General features: G+C 48.3%; 1 long non-coding RNA gene across 2 annotated transcripts in view; it reads right to left on the bottom strand.

Annotated features, from left to right (window-relative positions):
* Window positions 1-23242: 23242 nt before the first annotated feature.
* Window positions 23243-24909, bottom strand: part of LOC144161955 (uncharacterized) — a 124855-nt gene continuing 123188 nt past the window's right edge. For both annotated transcript variants that reach the window (XR_013320544.1, XR_013320545.1), the window contains one exon: window positions 23243-23660. This is a non-coding gene — a long non-coding RNA (uncharacterized LOC144161955). The remainder of the gene's footprint in view (window positions 23661-24909) is intronic.

The following is a 24909-nucleotide window of genomic DNA, read 5'->3' as shown; positions in this document are numbered from 1 at the left end:
GCACACATAGTTCTGTAGGTGAAAGTTCTGATCTCAACAGATAGAGACCGCTATGAACGTACACCGATTCCGATCATCTTCTTTTTCCTTCTCGTTCTGTCGGCTCATAGCTTTCCCTGTGAAGCATCCCCTTCTTCATAAATATACATCCTGCCCGCCCCGACAAAGAGATGCAGTTAGCCAGCTCCGAACGTTGATCCGTCATTATAACCTTTCACCCGATTGCCACTCTCCTGGTTCCTCTGGCAGACTCTGCTGACCTAGGTCATCTCGTGGTAAAGTTTGGTTTTCAGAAATCCGTCGTTACTCTGAGCATCCCACCACTCTTGAACTCATTTAACTCGCTTGTGGTTTCGTGAGACAGATACGCCATCATCTGACCTGTTCCGCGATGGGTTAAATGGCGCTCCATCGCGGCTAGCCCAATGTTCTTTGATGTTTGGATGATAACGTCCTCCATTGAGACACTTCACTGCTCCAATCTTGGATCACTCCTTGTGGAAAGCGTTTGTGCCGGAAACTCTTAGACTCTACCTTTGAAGATGATGTACCTTGGTGCCGGTAACTTCTTGCAAGGTTTTTGCGTTTTGACCTAAGCCCTGCGAATTTTGTTGTTCGCTCTTAGTACTCATGACTCTCAGGATAGTGTCGGAGTCTGTTGCAAGCTTGATGCCGTTTTCGCGGAGTTGCTCCACCGCTGTCGTCACCTTTCCAGTGTTTTTAAGATACACTCATTTTCTTTTGGTCATCTGGTGCTTTTGCTTCAGAAATCTCTAAACTGTCAAGAGGCCACAATGGCTCAAGAACTTCGCCCGCAGCCTTGTACTTGGTGCTCACTCGCAAAACGCAGACATCCGATGCAACCAGTGATGAACTGAGTACAGACAAGGGCCCGTGAAACATCCAACCGAAGATTGAGTTAAGTGCAACTAGACAGTTGTTCCTGGGATGTCGACGCAATTCTCCTGTCATGACTTTCCAAAGGTGGTCGGCTCCAATCAGAAGACTAATCCCAGGTACAGAATCCATGCCCGGCCGGAGAAGTTTGTCCGCAATTGGCTCACCACTGGTTTCGATCGAAGTAACAAAGTCACTCTCCGTGGGTACTTTCACTATGTCATGGCAAATGAATTAACTTCAATTACCTCTATAGGAAACACATCGTCGCTTTACTGACTCCGTAAGAACACTTGCACAATACGGCATTTTTTTCGATTAATTATCATTACCGAACGCGTGAAGCGGCAGGCTTGTCTTCCAAAGCTCTCTAAGGCGGAGGTTACGGGAGACATCTTCGCGTATGAAGGAGCGCTGACTCCCGCCATCCACTACACCACGGATGTACGCGCATTGTTGACTTCCTGTTCTCCAGAGGCTGTACGTCTGCAGCAGTACATCCGGGTCGACAAGGGGTCGAGTTTGGCAGTGCAGGTTGCTAGTGTCCAATCTCCGTATTCTGTATGCTGCGCTGCGTTGCCAGCCAGGATAGCACACCGATGTCACATGTCTGCCAGTGCAGTTCCCGCATTTGACGTCAAGGACGCAGTCTCTAGAAAGATACCCTGTCCTGGTGCAACGAAAACATCGCCTTTCTGTTGCCAATCTTCGCAACTTATCCTAATGGCTGTTGCTTCTATCACACAGTTCCGTAGAATGATTGCCTGAGCCACAAAATAGACACTTTTGCTTGTATGAGAGGGTAGAGGTAAGCACAGCTGCGCTTGGGGGCATGTCCAAACTTTCCCTTGCCTCGTTTAGTATGTTGTGAGCTCGTTTCTTTATGATTGCTATCGCACTTCCCTCTCTACACTCCACTTCAATCTGAAGATGCGCCAAAAGGGCATCAATCTCACTATCAAAAGACGTGGACGATGACGTTGTTCCGTCTACGGACGACGCTTCCCCTGAGGTACTTGAACTCTGCGGAGTATGGGCCATTTGTGGGTGGTAAGCAAGGACAATATCCGACGGTAAGGATCTTAGAAGAATTCCCGTCATCATAGCAGAATACGTGGCTGAAGAAATCTTCAACGCAGCCAGTCCCCGCACGTGACATTGCACGTGGTCCAGGAGTCGCCGAAGGCTACGATATCGTTAGAGGACACTACCGAAGGATGCGATCGAAGCTTTCCGAGATGTTCTTGCACGATTCGGCGGGTGTCCCCGAAGCGTCGAGAAAGAATTTCCACGGCGTCGTCCGTAGCAGTCCTCCGTCGCTTGCAGTCCGGCGATAGAATCAGCTGCTGGGCCACTCAGAAGAGACAGAAGATACTGAAACTTTTCTTCTTTGGTTAGGAAAAGGTTGTGATGCACGGAGGCTTTATACTGCGTCCAGAAGCTGAGCCACTGGCACAACTCGCCCGTGAACGTTTGCGGCTGTAGAGTGGGGAGCTTCACCGAGCTTTTCTGGCGATGAAACTGATTACAATCAGGATAATCCACCGGTAGAGGCGCTTGGTCTGTCGACATCTGCCGGCCTTGTCTACTGCGCAGTGTGGCCTCCTTAGCCTTTAGCTGGCCCAGCATTCCTTTGGCGGCGTCCTCGTATTTCATCACCGTGACAAACTCTGCCGCAAACTCTTCTTCTGGTATTAATATTTCAAGCTCTGCGTTCAGCTTGCTCAACTCTTCATTGTTGAAACGCAGCCGTGCTGTGAGTGCGCCCAAAATCTCCAAATCGGCAGTGTCCAAAACGGCCTTGGCTTTATTGATAAGCCGTGTGCTCTGCTGCCGCCGGGCCATTCTCTTTTCTTTTAGCTTGTGAATGGTATACCGCAGGCTCGGTCTACTTGTAGCACAGTTGCCGCTTTCACTCAGCTTGGTCCCTGATCCGCCGGCTTGGTGGCCCCGACCTCTTCCTTCCCGGGTTTGCAGGCACCATAAGATCTGGAAGGAAAGAGTCCGAAGCCGCCGTAAAAGGAAAGGATAACTCTATTTACATGAGACCGCTATGAGCGTACACCGATTCCGATCATCTTCTTCCTTCCGATCATCTTCTTCCTCGGCTCATAGCTTTCCCCGTGAATCATCCTCTTCTTCATAAATATACAACAAGCTCCACCATGTGTCACGGATGGCACGTCGCACAGATATATGGGCACGCACCCATTTTTACAGCTACTGCACAACTTCTCTTTGCTCCCAATGTGTGCTCAACAGTGGTACTCTTTCCGGAACCCTCAACCCGCCAGGCAAAACAATAAGCGGCCTCACTCATCGACAATTCCCCCACAGAATATGTCTTTAAATGTCTCGCAACATGTCTTGAAATGGCAAAGAAAAAAAAAACACTTCCTATGACTCGGCTGGTAGAAGTAAAACAAAATTTTATCCCTGTACCTTGTTCATTTCTTAATACGGAAAAGAGAATTTTGTAGTCGTAGTTGGCTTCAGTATGGCTTCAGTATGGTAAGAATACAGGGTGTTTGTAGTTTTGACAATTCTACGCGGGCTTCAAATAGAGTTTAAAGGCCCGAGCAGCCAAGCAGGGTATCTGAAGAATGGTTTGGAAAACGCGAGAAAGGCAGCTAGGAAATACAAACAACGTGACAAAAGTGGGCTGCACAGAGACCCATCCCGGAATATGCAGTAGACTCTCGATAAACGGAACTTCAAGGTACCGAAAAAAAATTAGTTCTGCTTAACAGGAGTTCCGTTTACTGAGATAGATGGGTGAAAGTGCGAATTAATGTGCGTACACACTCTTAATACCGTTTCATAGAACTTTAAGCACTAGAAGGTGAATGTATCTGATAGTTCTCAAAAAGCAAGAAAACTATAAGTGGTTTAGGCACAGCACTTACAAAGTTGATTTGGCAATAATGAGTCGTCCTGCATTACAAATTCATCCATTATTTTTGTTTGAGTCCTTGCAACTGCACCTTCACGGACGCTAGAAGCCTTAACGTCGCGCGTGCTTACCAGCCACCAAATTTAGAAGGCGGAAACGTGGTAATGAAGCGCGAATAGCACTACGATGGCATGAAGGAAGCGGCAAAAGCTGAGCCCTAACCTCGGCGTCTTGAATCGAGACCGAAGGACTGGAACAACGACTGCGCTGTTGCATTCGTTGCGCTAACAAGGCTGACCACTAATGAGGCGAGACTTACGAGGTCAACGAGGCTAAAAAAACATGAAAGAACAAAAAAAAAACCACAACGAAACAGCGGGAACCGCAAAAACCTGGTTATTATGCCAATGGGCTTCACAAGAAGTCGCATTTCTGGTTCCGTTTATAAGGTACCGCGGAGATTTCAGTTCCGATTACCGAGTTTTTTTACATTATATGAATGCAAACCCAACCAACTTAGCAGCTTTAGTCCCGTTTAAGCGACAATGTCGTTTAAGCGATTTCCGTTTATCGAGAATCTACTGTAATTAAATGTATAAAGGTGCACGCACAGGGGCACTCAAATTGAATCAAAGGTTTTAGCAGCAACCAGAAGAGGAAAGTATGGTTTTCCGGAATAATACTTACAGCTTCATTTTCTAATTATTACAATAAAAAGTTTATCAGAATCCAAATTCACCTTAGATTTAATTACAGCTAATTCCTTTGGGCCAAATTATTCCACATTTACACCTCAATTATTCTACTTACAAGTCTTAATCCAGATAAATCTAAACTACTCTACTATTTCCTACGGAATCTCTACCAATATCCTCATTCCTATCCCAATATTTATTAGAGTCATATTAGTAATCTTGCCTAGCTTCGGGCTGACTGCGAAATTAGCACTGCGGAGACGGGATGCCTCTTCTTGGTGGAATCACATTAAAACGCGACATCAACCGAAATCTGCGTTTTTCATTATCCTCGCCTGCCATTTCTGGTGCGGACGCTGTAGCCCGGCTTTTTAGGGGCGAAGCTCCTTAAGGCGTGGGTCTGTCCATCCTCGACGTATGTATGTAGCCACCTCTACTTTAGTTCTTGGATTGTTTACTGGATGGCGGGGAGCGTTGTAATAAAATCCGTTCGCTGTTGGCGCGCGCTCGGAGTCGCCCGATGGATAAGGCTGCAGATGTGCGAGCCCGCGAGGCAGAAGCGTTCCGTGAAGCTGCGCGACGCCGCCGCCAAGATCCTGCCGTACGAGAGCGGGAGGCCGAAGCGTGTCGTCTGGCTGCGCGACAACGCCGCCAAGATCCCAGCGTTCGAGAACGAGAGGCCCAAGCGTCACGGCAACGGCGCGAGGACCCTGCCGTACGCGAAGCGGCACGGCTGCGGCGCGAAGAGGATCTCCAAAACGTCAGAGAACGGGAAGCAGCGAGAAAGCGCGCGTATCGGCAGGCAGACCCCGATGCAGTGAGAGCTCGTGAGGCGTCTGCAAAACGCACCAGGCGAGCTCAGCCCCAAGGTGCCGACGCGCGGTTTAAGCGTGACTTTCTAGACGTTACGTTCGGACAAAGATGTAGTGGGCGAACTTTCACTGAAGAGTCACGGTTTTACCGATGATTTCCCCTCAGGAGCTTCGCCCACTCATCATCATTCACCCCGTGGATATGCTGTGAATTTTTTTTTCTGAAAGCCATTTTGCTCTTCCGTTTTACCAAATGAATACAAAATGTAACACCAGAATTATAACAGATTGCTTGTCTATGTTATGTAATGGCGTCACCCACATACCTGAATTTGTCAGTAGAAGTCTGACGGTCACGTTTTACTTTTGGATGTTAGCATATGTGGCTTCGCTGCGTTATGTGCAGTGCGCCATTTACTGTATTGGAGCAACGTGGCGACGCGTGCCTAAGGATAAAGCGAAACGCACATTTTATTCCTTTTATGGAGGCATAAACGCAAATATCAAAGAATTCATAAACAGGCGCTCACTTTCACACCTGAATGTGAAGCTTTTTCTTGCGTCATCAATGTATTTTACTGGCCGTTGAGTCATGATGACGTGCGCAGACCTCGTTATCCGAATAAACGGTCGAATGCGGTTTTTGACTAAGTATACAGAGTCTACACCAATAATTTATCATCGCGCTTACTTGTCTTCCGCGCCCAGATAGTCTCAACGAATCCTGTTGCTGCTGAAAAAGACATCAATCATTTTAATTGCTTTTCTATACTTAGCGCTCGCAGTTAACCTGACCACAAACTCAATTAAAACCCGAAAAGAGAGGTCAACAATTTATCATTTTCTTCTTTGTTGTCATTGCGAAGTTGTCCTCCCAAAAAAATCCACTTACAGCTTAAAAAAGACGTCGTCACGCTATTATATTGGCTACGAAAAGCGCGACGCTAGTGCGGGATATAAAAGTAGCATTGAGCAATTCTGCAAACAGTTGAAAATGACTACAAACTTACAGACACGTAAAAGCCGCTCCTACGCATACCATTGGAACTTCGCCCTAAACTGTCGCTGGCACCTGAAAACCGAGAAAGATGTACCCTCTGTGACGCGAAGATTGCCGAAGCACCCCTTAGGAGCGCTTTGGAAGATAGTTTTCACCTGAATTACACGTGACGGCTGGGCCGTCTCCAGGAAACAGATGAGGTAGATCCATTGGCGTGTTTAATAAAAGGCGTATTTACTTTACAGGAGAATAACCCATGCAACAAAAACCGTTCAAAACATTAAAACACGTCAACTAATAACGCTTATACCCCCTACAGAACGATCGCTAAAACAAACATAACCTAAGCCGAAGGATACTGCAACAACTCTAACAAGTCAGTCTTAAGAACACACAAATCAAGTAAACTAGTCCTAGTTTCAGGCTTTACAATGCCGCTTGCAAGATACCTCTTAATATTGCCCTACGAATATGTGTACCTAGTGGACGGGCCTACCCCTGTCGCCGGCACCTACGTGTCGCAGAAGTTGCGTAGCCGCTACGAGGTGGAAGCCCCAGTCGTCTGCTGTGGTCGCACTGCTGGCGTCATTGCGGGCTGTCGTTGTTGGGTCATTCGACGCCAAACGTCCCAGGGCTGCTATCAGACCCTGCAATTTTTCTGAAAACAACTGTTTATTACTGCTTTTTTCCAAAGGAGCCCTGGTTATTTTTTTCACGCCAAAAGAATTTTTATGCCACGCGACACTCCTTTAAAGATATTGTGCTTGGGAATCCTGCATCAACTTTGTAAATTCATTAGAAGCATTTTGGTCGAAATGGATAGGTGAAACTGTGGTCGTGGCACTTGTGTTTTTGGTGTCTTTCCGCAGTTCCAACTAATTCTCATTGAAAAGTATTTTATGCTCGTTTTTGCTAAAGGAATGTGGCTTTCCTCTCCCTAATGCAAACTTTATACTAGGCTCAGGGAGTCCGTAAAAATAACGGAACTGTGTATTCTGTTTTAGACAATGGGTTAAAACGTCATAAATGGGTTAAAACGACATGATGGGTTAAAACGCCAGTGGGTAAAACGCCGTGAGTTTTCGCTGTAAACATACCAGTTTTTTATTCATTGTCTCTGTGATAGTAAAATTGGGGCAGTGTGCCGCGTGACAGAGAGGATGCAAACTTGTAGGCAGCTGTGTAAAATGTTGTGTATGGATGTTTGTGTCCTAGGTTAGCAAGTGCTGTGAGATGAATTCTCGTGACGGATTTCTATGTTTACTGGCTTTAAAAAAATCGCCGAAAACTTGAGAGATTTCCCAAGAAGCAGGGTCTGTAATCAAAGTTTTGTACGTCTCATTAAACGGAGATCCTGAGCTTTGGCCGGTACTTTCATTTGTAAAGAAAAAAGGCATAGATGCAAATGGCCGCTTTAAAAACCGGTGTATTGCAGAAGTGTCGTTTACTATAAACGAAGGGTTCCTTTTATCGCTGTTGTCTTCACGGCATACAATAGGTCTGTACATGAGCGCTGGTCTTCTAGGCACCATGGTCACCTTCGAAGTATAGCCTATTCGCGCGACTTGTTGGGTAGGCTCCTGACGAAAGGCGAAGTCCCACGTGCAGAACAGGGTAGAGCAACGATTTCTCAAGCTGACACACATACGACGCTCCCACAGTCCAACCGTGACTTCACTACACTATACTAAAGACGCAGCAGGTATGTCTTGCCTGCGCCGTGGAGTGGTGGGAGAGGCCTTTAAGTATTCCTTACCTGTATACAATTATTTTGAGTAGTTTTATATGTAAAATAAATTAGAGCTATTCATATAGCGTAAATCCTACACTTGTGCTCCTTTTACGCAGCTATTCCACTAATCTGAACGGTGGGCTGATGGTGGTGTGTCTTTGTTATAATAGGGATAAGTGAGGTGGGGTAATTTTACGTGCATCTGATATCGTATTGAGGACGATTAGACGGAGCAATGGCCGGCAGTTATGCAAGGCTAAGTTCGCCCCGTCCAACAATACATACTAGTACTCCTTTAAAAATATTACAAACGTGCTCTTTTGAGGATTTATCTTAAAGCCACTTTTGTCGGCCCGTTGTACCAACCAGTTCGTGGAAACTTGTACCTGCTGTTCACGAATAGACAGGTTGCAGGACGTTATACTGATGGGACATCGTCCATACAAATGGAGTAAAAATTGTACGGGGCACAGCTTTTCAAAGTGTGTTCACCTTCGCTATGAAAGGTGTGCAACTGAGTACTCCACCCAGCGAAACGACATTTTCTTGCATATACAGTGCAGAAACTACAGCCGCGACCCTCACTTAAAATGTTCCATCAGACCAATAGCTTTCAAGGGTGTTAAGCATACTTTTACAAATAGCAGAACATTTTATGTCCCGCAGGATTTCGTAGCTCGAACCAGTATCACATGCTTTTTCTAAATAAAAAAATATGGACGTTATATGCCGTTTGTTAAACAGACATTTTTCAGATAGGATTCAAAAACGACAAGTTAGTCCCTTGTTGACCTGCCCGAACGAAAGCCGGCCTGGTAGCTGTCAAGATCATCGTGGTATCCCAGGAAGTATCACAACATTCCGCTGATCATTTTGTCGAACAGCTGAGAGAAGCAGCTGGTCAGGGCGATAACTTGAAATGCAGAATGCATCCTTTCTCTGTTTCAGCAGTAGAACTACGATAGCCTGATTCCGTTCCTAGGGCAAGTACCCGGCACGCCATATTCAGTTAAAAGTAATAGGAGAGTATGAAATGTGTCTGCATGCGTGTGTTTGATCATGGTGTACGTAATAACGCTGGGCCTACTTTGTGTAGTGTCTAAATGTTCTTGTGTTGTGTGAAGCGCTTGAGACGTGTTTCAAGTGTGGTTCCCACGCCTTTTGCCTGTCCTCTAAGTTGTCACAAGTCGTGTTAACTAGAGGTACGCTATACGTCCTTTGTCCACTAAGGCTTTTTATCCTGTTCCAAACCTTTTGTGTATCTGTAAAAGAATGTATTGAAGTTGAGAAGGGCTTCGAGCTATTGTTTTTGGACTTGCCTTCAGATGCGCCTTTCCATGGCTTTGGCAAGCTCTAACTCTACATTGTGTTCTGCAGATTGGTACCTGCGGATAATGTTTCACACCTTATTCTATTCCTGGCGCGCATATCCGCACTCTTATTTACTTGTTCCTTGTTTTACCAGAAGTCTGTAAAATGGAGTTCTATGCAGCCTGTATGATATGGGCTATGACAAGGATACAGTGGAGATTTCTGCTTAAATTTGTCATAGGCTGAAGCGGTTTCTTTAAAAGTTTTACTTGAGATGGGAGTATAGGGATCTTTGCATACGCACTTCAAGACTACTGGGGTTTTGTCCAACCACCAGTGAATGAGCTTAAAAAATTGGCTTGCGAATACGATACTCCCTAATTCGATATTTCGGTGCATCAGCAGTGCGCTGAGGCAGCCTTCATTCGTACGTTTTATCGGTGTCAGCGATGATGGGCCTCTACGTCGGCGGCGCGAAGTGCGCCTCGGGAACGGACCGCAAACTGCGTCTTAAGCGAACGCACATCATAGTCACGCGCACGCTCTTGCCCCCCCCCCCCCCCTTACTGTTTCGCCAAGCGTCGCGCCGTCACGCCCCTCTTGCGGCCACAGCGCACTGCCCATTCCCAGCTTAGGCTGGTGGAAAGGGCCGTAGCGGCAGGGGTCTCCAATGGAGTCCTGGACTGAGGGCCCCACACCAGATTACTATGCTCCCAATAAACTTTATCCTCATCCTCCTCCTCTCCCACCGCACACTATCGAAGAGCGCAGGCTCGCGTCGCCGCGGCTAACCGCCCTTCCCTCCAATTTGACGGCACTGTCCTCGTTTGCTTTCTTTAATCGCTGGCTTTTTCCTTCCCTCATCAGTCTTGCCATCAATCACTCGGTTACGCCGACAACGCGGCTCATCCCAGAGGCGGTCGCCAAAGGGCTGCGGCGTAACAGAACAGTAGAACCAATTGCTAGGTCTATGTGTGAGTACGTGTTGTGTGCGGTGTTATAATATGTTGGCTGTTTATTAATCAGACAGCACCAGATGATAGCAGGGAATGTTCAATTAAACAGCCACGGGCATCAGTTGTTCTAGAGCCCCGTAGTTTGTTGTGCGCATTTGAATCTCCAACTAAGATAAAAAGTTAAGGAATCTCATCAAAAAGTGCTCAAATTCTGAGCTAGGCAAATGATAATACAGGGGAATGCATATTTAGCATATAGCAATAAGGCGATTATCCATTAGAACGCGGACAACAACCGTCTCAAGGCTGGTGAGTCGTCGAATGGATTGGAATGAAAGTGAGTTGTGGGTCACCCCGCGAGATTAATGACCAAGTGCATCTCTATCTTTCCTGAATACCGTGTATTGTTTAAGAAAGATACTTTGCTTCAAATTCAGGTTTGCCTCTTGGAGGCAAAAATACGCGATTGATTTTTCAAAGCATTTTATGGTAATTATCAACGTTTTTATGAGACGCCTGTAGTTCGATTGAACTGTATTTAAGACAGCAATTATGGGTTAGAAATAGTCAAATGTACTTGTGTAGTTACCTGTTCTGGCTCCTCTCAATGAGTCTTGTTTGCCGCCAGCAATACCACGAGCCGCTTTTACTCCATTGCCAAGAGTACTCACGCTCACATTTTGTGCCTGCTCGATCTGCTATTCATCGATATCAACCTTGTAGAGTAACTATTTTCGTTTTGGTTACGGTGGTCCGACTGAAGACGGCGACGAAACCAATTTAGGAAGCCGATTTAGAGGGATTCACCACGGGGGAGATTTGGGAATCATTTGTGGAAATTTTGAAATATGTCAGCGATGGGCTGCCACGTTCCGTCCTAGCAAGGCGGGTCATGTAAGTATATATGTGTGGAGACCAACCCCCGACGTTTCTGTGGTGTTTGTATAGACAACGTTGAAAACAATTTTAAGCAAGACGTTTGTCTCGGTCACGCCGAATACAGCTATCACGGAAACAAATCAATGAGCCTTATTTCTGGATAGTTTCCGTGAGTCAACCAACTAGGACGCTCTATTCCGGGTTTCCAAAAGTTGAAAACTATGACGTTCACGCCAGCATCCAAAGATACCCAAAACGTGCGCCAGAGGCACCGAACCTTGTTCGCCTTCCCACCACGCGCCAACGCATTGTGTCGTAACTAACTTTGAAGCCGACACGCCATGACACACCATTGTCATCCAGTAGGAGTTTCGCCGGCAATCATTGGCGCAGACCCAGAGGGAGTGTCATGGTAGGATATTTCGTCCTGGTTATATTTCATGAATTTGTTTGCCAAATAATCTCTATACTGGTAACTGATGGCATTCCACATACATGAGGGCGATGAACCAGGTCTTCTGTAGTGTGTGGTATGCAAGCAAAACGCGGCAATAGGTATCTGCCATTTTGCGCACATTGATCACGGTATGCAGTCCTGTGGGACCATATAGGAAATGTTTCTCCATCTATGTCCGTGCGTTCCTAATAAATGACAGGACCTGCTCTTTTTATTACGTGGGATATTTCAAGCACTTATAAAACGTCTCTGCGACCTTTAATAATAAGGGTCATGTATTCGTGGTAGACATCTTGAAAGGCATTGTAGGCCTTAGAAAATACGTCATTGCGAGGCAAAAACACTGAGATAAGATCAAAGGTTAAAGCTTTCACATCAAATGACAATTTCTTCTCTATGTTTCAACAAGAGCTGTTGCCATCGGGCGGACACACTCTTAGAGAAAGCGTTGATATGAAAATTATGTTATTGCTGCTAACCTTGCCGTTTGTTCCAAGCGAAGCAGAGGTATGAGTTCCCGCCGTCTAGCCTCGCCAAACCATTTTTCTACTGGAAAAGAATGAAAAGTTCGCCCCTCGAAGAGAATACCTGGAATGACGTGTTTGAATCTGATATGCTTGAATCCATCAGGAAAGGACTGCGGCGGCCGAGAAAATGCATATATACATCAAACACCACGGGAGTCATCGCTGCGGCAAGAAACTGCACGTCACTTGGTTGATACTGCATGCTCGAAATCCGTTGGTTCACATAGTTGTTGTGGAGCAAGGTTCGCTCCACTGGACTCTCTCAGTTATAAGAACTTGGCGGCACCCCTACCTACGTGATCCTAAACACAGTATTGAAGTTTTTACTTTCGTCAAAGCTTTGTGTACATTTACAACGCGCGATGCTTTGTGTAGTTAATGCGGGTAATCTTCAGAACAGCCGCAATACTAGAGAAGCACGTTAGCAATGTTTGGCTGACATCGCCGTTGGCTTTCTGGCGCTGATATAAGTTGCATTGTGGAAGCTTTTGGGTGGTTCTATGCTGCAAACATCACACGTATTCATTACTTCGAGCACTTTTACGTGAGCTCATTTAAACAGGGAATCATAACATTTACAAAGAAACACGTTTTCTTTAAAACTCGTTCAAGACAGTAGTGAACTGCACCACAGTAGCACATTGTTCACGAAACCCCATTCACAGAGACGTCGGCAGAGATGCACCAGTAATATTTTTAGAAAAAACGCATGTTCTCACGTACAATGCGGTACTAGTCATCAAGAAGCAGCGGGGGCTCACTTGAGATGAATATTTGTAACTATCAAAGTACTCTGGATGCACTTGGATACGATTATCCGTGATAAGGTAGATGCGAATAAAACAATCCGATAAATTAGTTCTCTGACGCGACATCAGTACTAATAATAAAATTTGTTATCGTGTTCTTCAAGCAACACAAAAAGGAGAAGCAATGCCGACTAAATCAAATCACCAAGAACAAGAGCAGTAGAGGGACACTGAAGAAAAAAAGGGGTACGGTTCTTTACCTGCAGCGTTTTACCTACATGCCTACAGCGCCGGCTATATACCAGAGTCAGTTCACTTCGTTTTCAGGGGCATAAAAATGTCCCTCCTAAAATGATAGATGTAGGTGCGCAAACAAGCAAGAAATTTGGTGAACCTTCAAATGTTTCACGTAGAAATGCCTCCGGCAACAAAATAATTAGGTTTGAACGACTTTATTTACATTCTGACTTCTTTTCTAGACAACAATCTGTGGAACGTCTAAGCTTTCTTGTGTTAATAAAAATTCAAGAACACTACGTTGTAGAAATAGAGATAATAAAAAAGGAGAACAATTTTTCTTCTCAAAGGAACAAAGCATTGCAGGAAATTTTCCCCATCATTTCCCTCTTTAACAACAATGCTTAGTCGCGGCTTTTCTAATAAATGTTCATTTTACTATTGTCACGGGAAAGCAACTTATCCGCGACGCCATGGCCCACCACCAAGTGACGACAAGAAAGGAGCTCGGTGCGGGGCGCATCCAGCCCGGGCTCAGTTATGGCTGTATGTAAATAGTTAATTTCTTTTAAATATATAGCTTCAGCACCACATGGTTCATGTGATCTGCCGATACGCTACATTTGGGAGTGTAGAGGGTTCGTCATCCCCATCCAGGCCCCAGCATCGCATCGAATCGGCGTGGACGCAGCCCCCATGGATAACGAAGCAGCGCCGGGAAGCTCCAGCCCCACCAACACCAGAACACGCCGATGCCCTTCACGCCGGGTCCCCAGAAGTCAGATTCAATTGAAGACCAGCCGAAAAAAACCGTGCCCAAACAAGCGCAACATATTGCCACGAACCATGCTTTGGGTTTGTTTGTTTATGTTTTGTTACTGCCGACCGGCGCCGCCGGGCTATGCTATCTCTGCTATCCGTGGGCCAATGGAAGTGCATGTTATATTCTTTATGCCGCACGCGTGATCTCGTTTGATAGAGAGAGTGCCGTGAACTAACGTCACCAGCTTAGAATAATCTTCTATGATCGGCAGTGTTCTGGATGCAATTTGTCTTTTCGCGAAGCCCTCGCGCCGAGAGATAAATGACCGCAGAGCAGACGCCGCGGTATTTCGGCTCGCCGACGCTCGGCTGCACACGTCACTTTGTTGATTGCTGCTTCGCCGCCTGTGTATTCTTTAAGTTGTTAGGGGAGCACAAGCTCGCTCCAATAAACGTGTTTTCCTTCAAGACAGCTGTGTCGTCTTTGGCTTCGTGACATATGGTAGTGGTGCTGGGTACGCACTCTCTATGCTCCCAACGACGTCTGGAAGCTGCCAAGACAGTCCAATTAGAGCTAACCGCCGACTGCAAAGTCTGCCGCCCGAGTTTGGTCTCCTGCCACATGGAGACAAGAGAACGACCGCTGCAACCAACAACATGGTGCATGAAGCCACTCCCCCTATCGTCCTGTAACAGCCACGGGAATCACCCTCGTTCCACGGATCTCACACTGAAGACCCTGAGGACTGGTTGAAGGAAGTGAAGCGCGTCCGCTTCTTCAACAGCTAGAATAACGAAGAAATTTTCCGCCCTGTTTTGTTCTATTTGGAAGATACGGCCCGAACGCGGCTCGAGAACAATGAAAGCTCGCTAACTGACTTGACTCTCTTTAAAAGTGAGTTCTTTAAAACATTCGTCACGGTCGTGCGGAATGAACGAGCCACACTTGTGTTGGAAACGTGCACGCAGCACCCCAACGAAGGGTTCGTGATCTTTGTTGAGGAGATGAACAGATTGTTTCGACGTGCGGATCCGGAAATGACAGAAGAAAAGAAGCTCAGGTTTCTAATGCGAGGAGTGAAGCAAGAAATCTTTGCCTGCCTTGTCCGCAACCTCCCGAAAACGGTGGCCGAATTCACGTCTGAGGCTGCCGCATTGGAGAAGGCGCTAGAAATTCGTACTAGACAGTACCACCGCCCCATAAATGCGCTAGCTGCGGAGACGATCGGTACCGGGGTTTTTAGCTCCGATACACTACACGAGACGATCCGCGCAAAGGTCACGGAGGAGCTTCGGAAAAATTTTCCAACGACGCCGCAACCTCAAGTCGCTTTCCAGACTGACGTCTTTCGAGAAGAGGTCCAACAGGCACTGGGGACTTCGACGACAACCGAAGCACCTCGCGAGCCGCACGCTATGACCCACTCTGCAGCTGTTCCTGGACCCCGCCCTGCTCCAACCCGTCGGCAGGAAGTCCCGCCGTACTGCCGTCCCCTGCCGACCGCCGGACCCCCTGCATCCCTAAACCAGACGCCGAGACAGACGGAAGTATGGCGAGCCGCCCATAATCGCCCGCTGTGCTACCACTGCGGAGTGGCCGACCGCATCTACCGTCGCTGCCCCTACAAGAGGCTCGTTGTTCGAGGGTTCTTTGCCGACACACCAGACCCCGACCCGGCCAGCGGCCATGAGAGATCGAAAATACCTCTCCAACACCAATGAAGGACACCAGCCCGCTTCAACCGTTCACCCTCGCCCTACCCGTACCAGTCGCCGGACCGCCGTAGCACTGCTGACTTCTCACGTTGAAGGTCCCCCAGCCCGCGGGGGAGAAATTAAAAGCGGCAACTTCTGGAGGTGAAGTTGCTCTACGGCGAAAAATAGGAAATCCTTCAAAGACGCAAGGGAGTGCAGAATACCGTAATTCCTCATGCCCTGATCCTGACGACCTGAACGAACCCTGATGAGACTTCCGAACACGACGACAGCTACACGGCGCGGCGCGTACCAAACGTGACCGAGACTGCCGCTGAGAAGACGACAAAAACGACGACGCACAGTGCCCGACCATCAACACGCACAAGCCGAGATGCAACACACCGACGCACCCGGAACTCGTGGGACGCAGGATCAGACGTCAAGGCGTCCATCGACGGCTTTGATGTAGTCTTCCTTATAGACACTGGAGCCGACTACTCAGTAATGAACGGATCATTCGGGTCTAAGCTGAACAAAGTTACGACTAGATGTGACGTCTGCACATATGCACAGCAGGACGACATCTCGTAACACCAAGTGGAACGTGCACATCACGCGTCACCATAGATGGTACCACGTACCCAGCAGCGTTCGTCTTTTTCCCAAACTGCTCCCCCGACGTAATTCTCGGAATGAACTTTTTGACCGACAACGGTGCAAGAATTGATCTGCAGAGAAGTCGATAACTTTTTCCTTCGATCACTCTATAACGCCGGAACCACGGAGCAAGAACAATCAAGAAGGGGAAACGATGCTTCCTAACGCGACCTGACAATGTCACAAGCGCTCGTCATACGTTAAGCTAGCGGCATGTACCCCGGGGGAAGAAACTGCGGGGCTGCTGCTTTCGCAATTGCACTGCACAGCCACGGAAAGAAGTGAGGCCGCTATCATTTCGTCCATCAGGTGACGATACCCTCTCATTCATTGTCGCAGCGACAAAGCTTTGCAGTCCGCCTTGGTTTTCGTTGTGACATTATCGGGTCGCTCGCCCGCGCTTATCGCGATGGGCCGTTTCGCCTCCTATATATCCTTGCTTCGTGGCCGGACCCGAACCCCGAACACCGTGCTGATGTAAGGATCGCCGATGATCACGTCACTTTGCCACCACGCGCAAGCTTGATGATCACCGGAGCTCTTCGCATGCCTACTCCGCAACCCTCCAAAGACTGTGGCCGAATTCGCGTCTGAGGCGGTCGCGCTGGAGAAGACTGGAAATTCGTACTAAGCAGTACGCTGCCCCATCAATGCGCTTACTTCGGAGATGACAGGTGCCGGGGCTATTAGCTCCGATACACTACACGAGACCCTCCGCGCAGTCGTCAGGGAGGAGCTTCGGAAACTTTTTCCAATGACGCTGCAACCTCCAGTCACTTCCCCCACGGACGTAATCCGCGATGAGGTCCAACAGGCACTGGGGACGTATACAGCATCGGTAGCACCCAGCGAGCCACAAGCTATGACAAACTCCGCGGCTGTTCGCCCACCCTGCCCTGCTCCAACACGCCGTCAAAAGACGCCGCCGTAGGGCCGCCCACTGTCGCCTGCCCGACCCCCTGTAGTCCGCAACCAGACGCCGAGTAAGACGGACGTATGGCAAACGCCGGATAAACGTCTTGTGTGCTGCCTCTGCAGAGAGGCCGATCACATCCATTGTCGCTGCCCATACAAGAGACTCGGATTTCGTGATTTCTCCGTCGACGCACCTCGCCCTCTCCCTGGGCAACGACCACGTGAGATCGACGACTACCTATTTCAAAACAGCCGTGGCCTAGCCCGTTTCAACCGTTAGCCGTAGCCCTACCCATACCAATTGTCGCGCCACCGTAGCAGTGCTGACTTCGCAAGTGGAAGGTCCCCCAGCCCACGCAGGGGAAACTAAAAGCAGCAACTTCTGGAGGTGAACTTGCACAACAGCGGAAAAACGAAAACCCTCCAACGACTTACTGATTTCCAGAAGACCGTGATTCAGGACATACCCTTAGCCCGACGACCCGATCTAACCCGAAGACAACGACACGGCGCGACGCGCACCCGACATGACCAAGCCTACCGCTGAGAAGATGACGATAACGACGACGCATAACGGCCGACCACTAACACGCACAAGACGAGACACAAAGCCCCGACGAACCCAAAACTCCAGAACAGCGGTGTCCGACGACCACTTGTCCATCGACGGCTTTGACGTACTCGCTCTCATGGACACAGGAGCAGACTACTCGGTAATGAGTGGTTGATTCGCGTTTAAGCTGAAGAAAGTTACGACAAGATGGGACGGTCCGCATATACGAAGAGCTGAAGGCCATCCCCTAACGCCAAGTGGAACGTGCACGTGCACACCACGTGTCACCGTAGACGCCATCACGCACCCTGCTGCGTTCGTCATTTTACTTAATTGCTCCCGCAACGTAATTCTCAGAATGCACTTTTTCAATGACAACGGCGCAATAATTGATCTGCAGACCAAGCCGATAACTTTTTCCTCAAACCACTCCACGACTCCGCCACCGAACCCCGATAACCGTGCTGCTGTAAGGATAGCCGACGATCACGTCACCCTGCCAACCCCCGCAAGCTTTATGATCGCCGTCTACTGTGAGGATGCTGCTCCTGACAGCCACGCTATCGTAGAGAGTGACCAAAGGTTGCTCCTCGGCCGCGGTGTCTGTCGCAAGAGGCATTGCGCGCTTTAAGCAATGCAAATCCCACGTTTCTGTCACCAAATTCACTGAGGAGTACCAGCATCTAAACAAGGGCACTGCAATTGCGTCCCTGGAAGAACCGCAAGATGCAAGTCAAGTTATCGCGGTCGCCAACTTCAAACGCGCACGCGCTGATGCTTCCAAGCTGCCGCATCCTTTCGACGTGAACCCGGCGCTGCCGCAAGAAAGTCGGGACAGATTACTGGATTTCCTGCGTCGCTACAGCGAGTGGTTTTCGGGAAACTCAAAATAAGATGAGACACCCCTAGCGAAGCACCGAATTATTACCGAAGATGGAACCCGACCTACCCGACAGTCACCGTACCGCGTCTCTTCACACGATCTGGAAGCCATCCGGACTCAAGTCGACGACATGCGAAAGCGCGCAACATTATACAGCCATCGAAAAGCCCCTGGGCTACGCCGGTCGTACTCGTGAAGAAAAAAGAAGGCACATTAAGGTGCTGCGTTGACTACCGGCGACTGAACAAAATCACCAAAAAGGAAGCGCACCCCCTGCCACGAATCGACGACGCCCTGGACCACCTCTGCCATGCGAACAACTTCTCATCGATGAATCTGAAGACCGGCTACTGGCAAACTGAGGTTGACGAGAGAGACCGAGAGAACACTGCACCTATAACCCCGGACGGCCTATACGAGTTCAAGGTGATGCCTTTTGGACTGTGCACGGTGCCAGCAACGTTTCCAAGAGTCATGGACACTGTGCTAGCTGGCCTGAATTGGAACACTTGCCCGTATACCTCGACGACGTTGTCGTATTCGCCCAGACTTTTGACGAACACCTCGCAAGGTTGGAGTCTGTACTCGAGGCCATTCGTACGTCGGAGTTAACGCTCAAGCCTGAAAAGTGCCGTTTCGCGTACGAGGAACTCAAGTTCTTGAGCCACGCCGTCAATGCCGCGGGAGTGCTACATGACCCGGCAAAAACGTCAGCCATTGCGAACCTCCCAAGGCCGAAAGACAAGGCCGTGCGAAGATTTCTCGGACTGTGCGAATACTACCGGCGTTTTGTCGCAAACTTCGCACGCATTGCAGGGCCACTCACGCGCTTGACGGAAGATAGCACCCCCTTTCAGCTGGGAAAACGACCAAGAAAAAGCATTCTGCGAGCTCCAAAAACGCCTGCAAATCCCGCCCGTGCTCGCTCATTTCGACAAAAACGCCAAACCGGAAATGCACACGGACGCCAGTGATATAGGCTTGGGTGCCGTCCTCGTCCAAAACAAAGCGGTTGCGAAAAGATAATCGCCTATGCCAGCCGAGGTCCGTAGAAGGTAGAGAAAAACTACTCTGCCTCTGAGAAAGAGTGCCTGGCTATTATATGGGCGATTTCAAAATTTCGCCCATACGTGTATGGAAGACTTCTTAAGGTTGTGACAGATCACCACGCGCTGTGTTGGCTCGCCAATTTCAAGGACACGCTGGCCGTCTTGGGCGGTGGAGCTTGCGCCTGCAGCAGTTCGACGTTACAGTCGTCTATAAATCCGCTTTTCTCATATGCTTTCTCATATTTTTTAAGGCTATATATAGCCTTCATAGATTATGAGAAAGCATTTGACTCGGTCGAAACCCTAGCAGTCATTCAGGCATTACGGAACCAGGGGGTAGATGAACATTATGTAAGAATACTAGAGGATATCTATAATGGGTCTACAGCTACCATCATCCTCCATAGGGAGAGCAGTAAAATACCTATAAGGAAGGGTGTCAGACAAGGAGACACAATCTCTCCAATGCTATTCACAGCATGCTTACAAGAAGTATTCAGAACGTTGGATTGGGAACAGGTGGGAGTAAGGGTTAATGGAGAATACCTCAGTAACCTCAGATGTGCTGATGACGTTGCCTTGCTAAGTAACTCGGGGGACGAATTGCAAAGCATGCTTTCCACACTGGGCGAACAGAGTAGAACCGTGGGCCTGAAAATTAATCTGCAGAAAACTAAAGTAATGATCAATAACCTCGGGACAGCACAGCAGTTTGAGATAGATGGCGAGGCAGTGGAAGTGGTAAGCGACTATATATACTTAGGCCAAGTTGTGACCCCAGATCCCAACCATGAGGCAGAGATAATTAGAAGGATCAGAATGGGGTGGGGTGCATATGGCAGACATTCTCAGATAATGAATAGCAGCCTACCATTATCGCTGAAGAAGAAAGTGTATGACAGCTGCATCTTACCGGTACTCACCTACGGGGCAGAAACTTGGAGGCTCACTAAGAGGGTTCAACTTAAATTGAGAACGACTCAGCGGGCAATGGAGCGGAAAATGATAGGTGTAACATTAAGGGACAAGAAAAGAGCGGAGTGGGTCAGGGAGCAAACTGGTGTTAAAGACATGTTAGTAGAAATTAAGAAGAAGAAATGGACGTGGGCAGGGCATGTAATGCGAAGGCAAGATAACCGCTGGTCATTAAGGGTAACAGAGTGGATCCCTAGAGAACGCAAGCGCTGCAGGGGGCGGCAGAAAGTTAGATGGGCAGATGAGATCAAGAAGTTTGCGGGGATAAATTGGTCACAGTTGGCACAGGACCGAGGTAATTGGAGAATAATGGGAGAGGCCTTTGCCCTGCAGTGGGCGTAGTAGGCTGGTGATGATGATGATGATGATGATAAATCCGCCAAGAAACAATCCGACGCCGACTTCCTGTCCCGCGCCCCCGTCGATCCACCACCACAAGCCTCTGATGAAGACAGCGTGTTCTTCGGAATTGTGACGGAGAGCGACCTAGCCGCTTAGCAACGTGCCGACCCCGACTTACGCGTCATAATCGACTACCTCAAGGGATGCAACGTCGCCGTTCCTAGGACCTTCAAACGCACCGTCCTCGTGAAGAAGAATTTAGGCCGCGGAATAAGAACGAATTGCCTTCTTGTCATCCCCGCCGACATCCATGACGAAATTTCGCAAGCGTGCCGCGATGACAAGTCTTCCTGAAATCTCGGCACAGCTCGCCCTATAGGAAAAATCAAGTCGAGGTAACACTGGCCCCGCCTTACCTCTGACATCACCCACTACGTCCGGAGCTGCCGTGACTGCCAGCGACGAAAAACGCCGCCGATGAGAGCCGCCGGACTTCTGCAGCCAATCACCGTCCCATGGAGGCCCTTCCAACAGCCTGGAATGGATCTTCTGAGCCCGTTCCCTACGTCACAATCCGAGAACAAGTGGATTGTCGTACCGACTGACTAGAAGACGCGACAAGCAGAGACGGCCGCTCTTCTTGGGGGGGACTGCACAAGAAGTCGCGAAGTTCTTTTTAACCAAGCTCTGCTTCTACAAGGAGCCCCTAACGTCGTAATCACGAACCGCGGAACGGCCTTCAGTGCGGATTTTATGCAAAGAATCTTACGCTACAGCAACACAGATCACCGAAGAACGACGGCGTACCAACCTCAAATGAACGGACTTATGAAACGTTTGAACAAGACGATCGCGGATATGCTGCATATGAACGTCGACATTGAACATAAGACTTGGGATGAAGTCCTCCCGTATGTCACGTTTGCGTACAACACAGCGACCCAGGAAACTACTCAGATGACACCGTTCGAGCTTGTCTACGGAAGACGGCCGACTACGATGCTCGACGCCATGCTTCCGCACGTAGAGGGTGACGACCTCAACGCCGACGTCCAACGATACCTTCAACGTGCGGAGGAGGCCCGCCGGCTCGCTCGAGATCGTATAACGGACCAGCGGCTGGTGTATGCCGGAAGCTACAATCTCCGATGCCGAGACGCCGAGTACCATCCTGGGGATCACGTATGGGTTTGGACTCCCATCCGGCTACGCGGACTCAGTGAGAATCTTCTACGGCGGTATTTCAGAGCGTACCGGATTCTACGATGTGTAGGTCAACTTACCTACAAGGTGGTCTCCGATGGTGATTCCAGTACATCACGACGACGCACGCGGCCCGAAGTCGTCCACGTGGTTCGCCTCATACCTTACTGTGCAAGATGGTGGACTTTTTGTTGTTGGAGTTAGTTCGCACTGTAATTTTATTTTAGCATCGGGTCGATGCACTCTTAGAGGGGGGTAATGCCGCGAACCATGCATTGGGTTTGTTTGTTTATGGTTTGTTTTTACTACCCGGCTGCCCCCGGCTGTGTTAGGCCGAGTTCAGACTGTTGTCGCAACTGTCGTGATATCTTTAAACAGTGACGTCATTTAGCGTTTCAGCCAACCGAACTGCATGAAACACCGTTTTTTACGTCCATAGCGCACGATATAGCTGTTACGTCCGTAGTTTGAACATAGCATTAGCTGTATCCCAAGCGAAGCGCATGTGCCATTATTTATTTTTGTGCCGCACGGGTTATCTCATTTGGTGAGCGTTTCGCCCTAATGTCAACAAAGTGGAATAATCTTCTTCGATCTAAAATGTTCTGGAAGTAAATCGACGGTTCGAGAAGCACTCGCGCCGAAAGATAAAAGCCTGCAGAGCAGACACCGTGGTATTCTAATCGCCGAAACCAGTCGACGCACATCACTTTGTTGACTGCTGTTTCGCCGCCTGTATATTCTTTGAGTTGTTAGGGGAGCACAAGTTCGCTCCAACAAACTTGTTTTTTTCTTCAAGACAGCTGCGTCGCCTTTGGCTACGTGACAATATTACACTTACCAATGTCACTCACAGTAGCCTTATCCTAAACAACCCGCTTGTTGTGGCGCCTTCAGATACCCTTTGCGGGAGGGATGGGACCCGTACCTCACCGATGTCGGATTGTTTTGTTTAAATATTGTTAGTCGAGGAAACCATATTTTGGCAGTCCCACAACTTACGAAAGATGCAAAAGGCATGAAATGACATTGTAGTAAAGTTCCAACGTGTTAAACCGTTGTAAGTGTTTTATTTCAGAAAATGACGGTGACGCGGCTTTCACCGCGGTAGAAAAGAACAATAATTTCCCAGAAAATTTCGAGGCTCTCATTTGGTCTTTTTCAACCTAAGGCGCAGATTTTGGGAGGCAAATTGCTTTTCTCTGAACAAACAGAGTATGGTATTATTGGGAAGCAATTATCTGCCGATTCAGTGCAATATAATCACTTTCTTAGACGCAGTATATTGTATATCGGCATTTTGGTAACTTGGTGTAAAGTACAAAACTATATCTTCAGCAATTTCTCTGAAAAGCAATCGTGGCGTTCAAATTCGGAGCAATACATATTGAACTCATTCTCGCATTCGGGCATGCCTTCGTTTTTTAATATCGGCGGTGCACTTGTCTTGAACCGCAATTCGCAAGATATCATCTTTCCTGAAAAGAAATGGAGCACGGTTAGTCAGATAAGGCAGGAAGAGGCAACTACGAAAACCAAATTGATCGCAATTTCAAATCGCATGTTAGCGATCACCACCACATCGCCGTTCGGTTCATTAAAGATTTTATCATATTCCTTGTTTGTAAGGTTATAGTTGTTATAGAGGTGGGTGTGCGTTGAAAACTTGCCTAATGCAATTTTTTCCACATCAAGGTATAGCAACTTTACTAGCGCACATGCCTCATACGCATTCCACATTTCTCAACACAATTATTAGAAGCTGAACAAAATTAACGCCTCATCAGCCCAACAAAAATTAACGCTATAGGATGGACAGTGAAACGGCATAAAACACCTATCAAGCTTAATGTCTGACCCTTATTTCGATCTTTACCCCGCTGCGAGACCAAGTGGTGCTCCTCGTCATCCGTGCTGACACCAACACCACTCCGCCCATGCGCCAAATTTACAGGAGCTGGAAGAGTCGGCGCAGTAGCATAGCAGAGGGCAAGAACAGTTTCTATGAGCAAGAAGAGATCGCGCTCTCTTTTTTTCAGTTCAAACCTAAATAAAAGATCAGTTGACGCAAACGGCCATTTGAAAGCGACTAGAAGGAAACTCGTTATTGGCAAAAATTCAATATAGACACTCCAGGATGAGAAGGACGTAATAAAAGGACGGCTCGGTCAGGTTTTAGAACCACTGCGGAACAAGCAACGATTGAGTGATGGAGCTTCTTGCCTACTACCTAGATTATTCACTCGTAGAATTTCAAGGGAACCTGTATGTGCAGAAGACGGGCGTCTGCATCGGATCTTGCCTGGCTCCGCTGCTTAGCGACCTTCTGCTGGCGCAGTTTGACAGGAACCTGAAAGAGGAGTTGAGTGCCACCAAAGTAACGAAGGTTTTTAGGTACGTCGACGATTTTCTGATTCTTTACGAGTGCCTGAACGGTGTGACGTCTGTGCAAGATGTTAACCACATCGGCGGCATTTTCGAGTCGACCTTGTGTGCTTGGTTTTAACAAGGGAACTACTCGCCAACTCCCAGCTTCGATTCTTGGATTGAAATCTGCACCTTCACCCGCATAACGTTTGTTGACAGCATTTCTCCCGTTCTAAGAAGGGTCTGCTGCCAAGTTCATCGCCTCACTAAAAAGTGGTTAAGCGGGGAATCGCCCAAGGCGCCTTGCGGGATGCCCTACACCGAAGTAGCGGCCAAATTGCATCACAGATCTTCAAAGCA

Source organism: Haemaphysalis longicornis, unplaced genomic scaffold (assembly GCF_048455015.1).
Source record: "Haemaphysalis longicornis isolate Haplotype H1 unplaced genomic scaffold, Haemaphysalis longicornis Haplotype H1 scaffold_12, whole genome shotgun sequence".
Classification (NCBI taxonomy): Eukaryota; Metazoa; Arthropoda; class Arachnida; order Ixodida; family Ixodidae; genus Haemaphysalis; species Haemaphysalis longicornis.
Note: the sequence above shows the minus strand (reverse complement) of the source record. Positions and strands in the feature narration are given on the sequence as shown.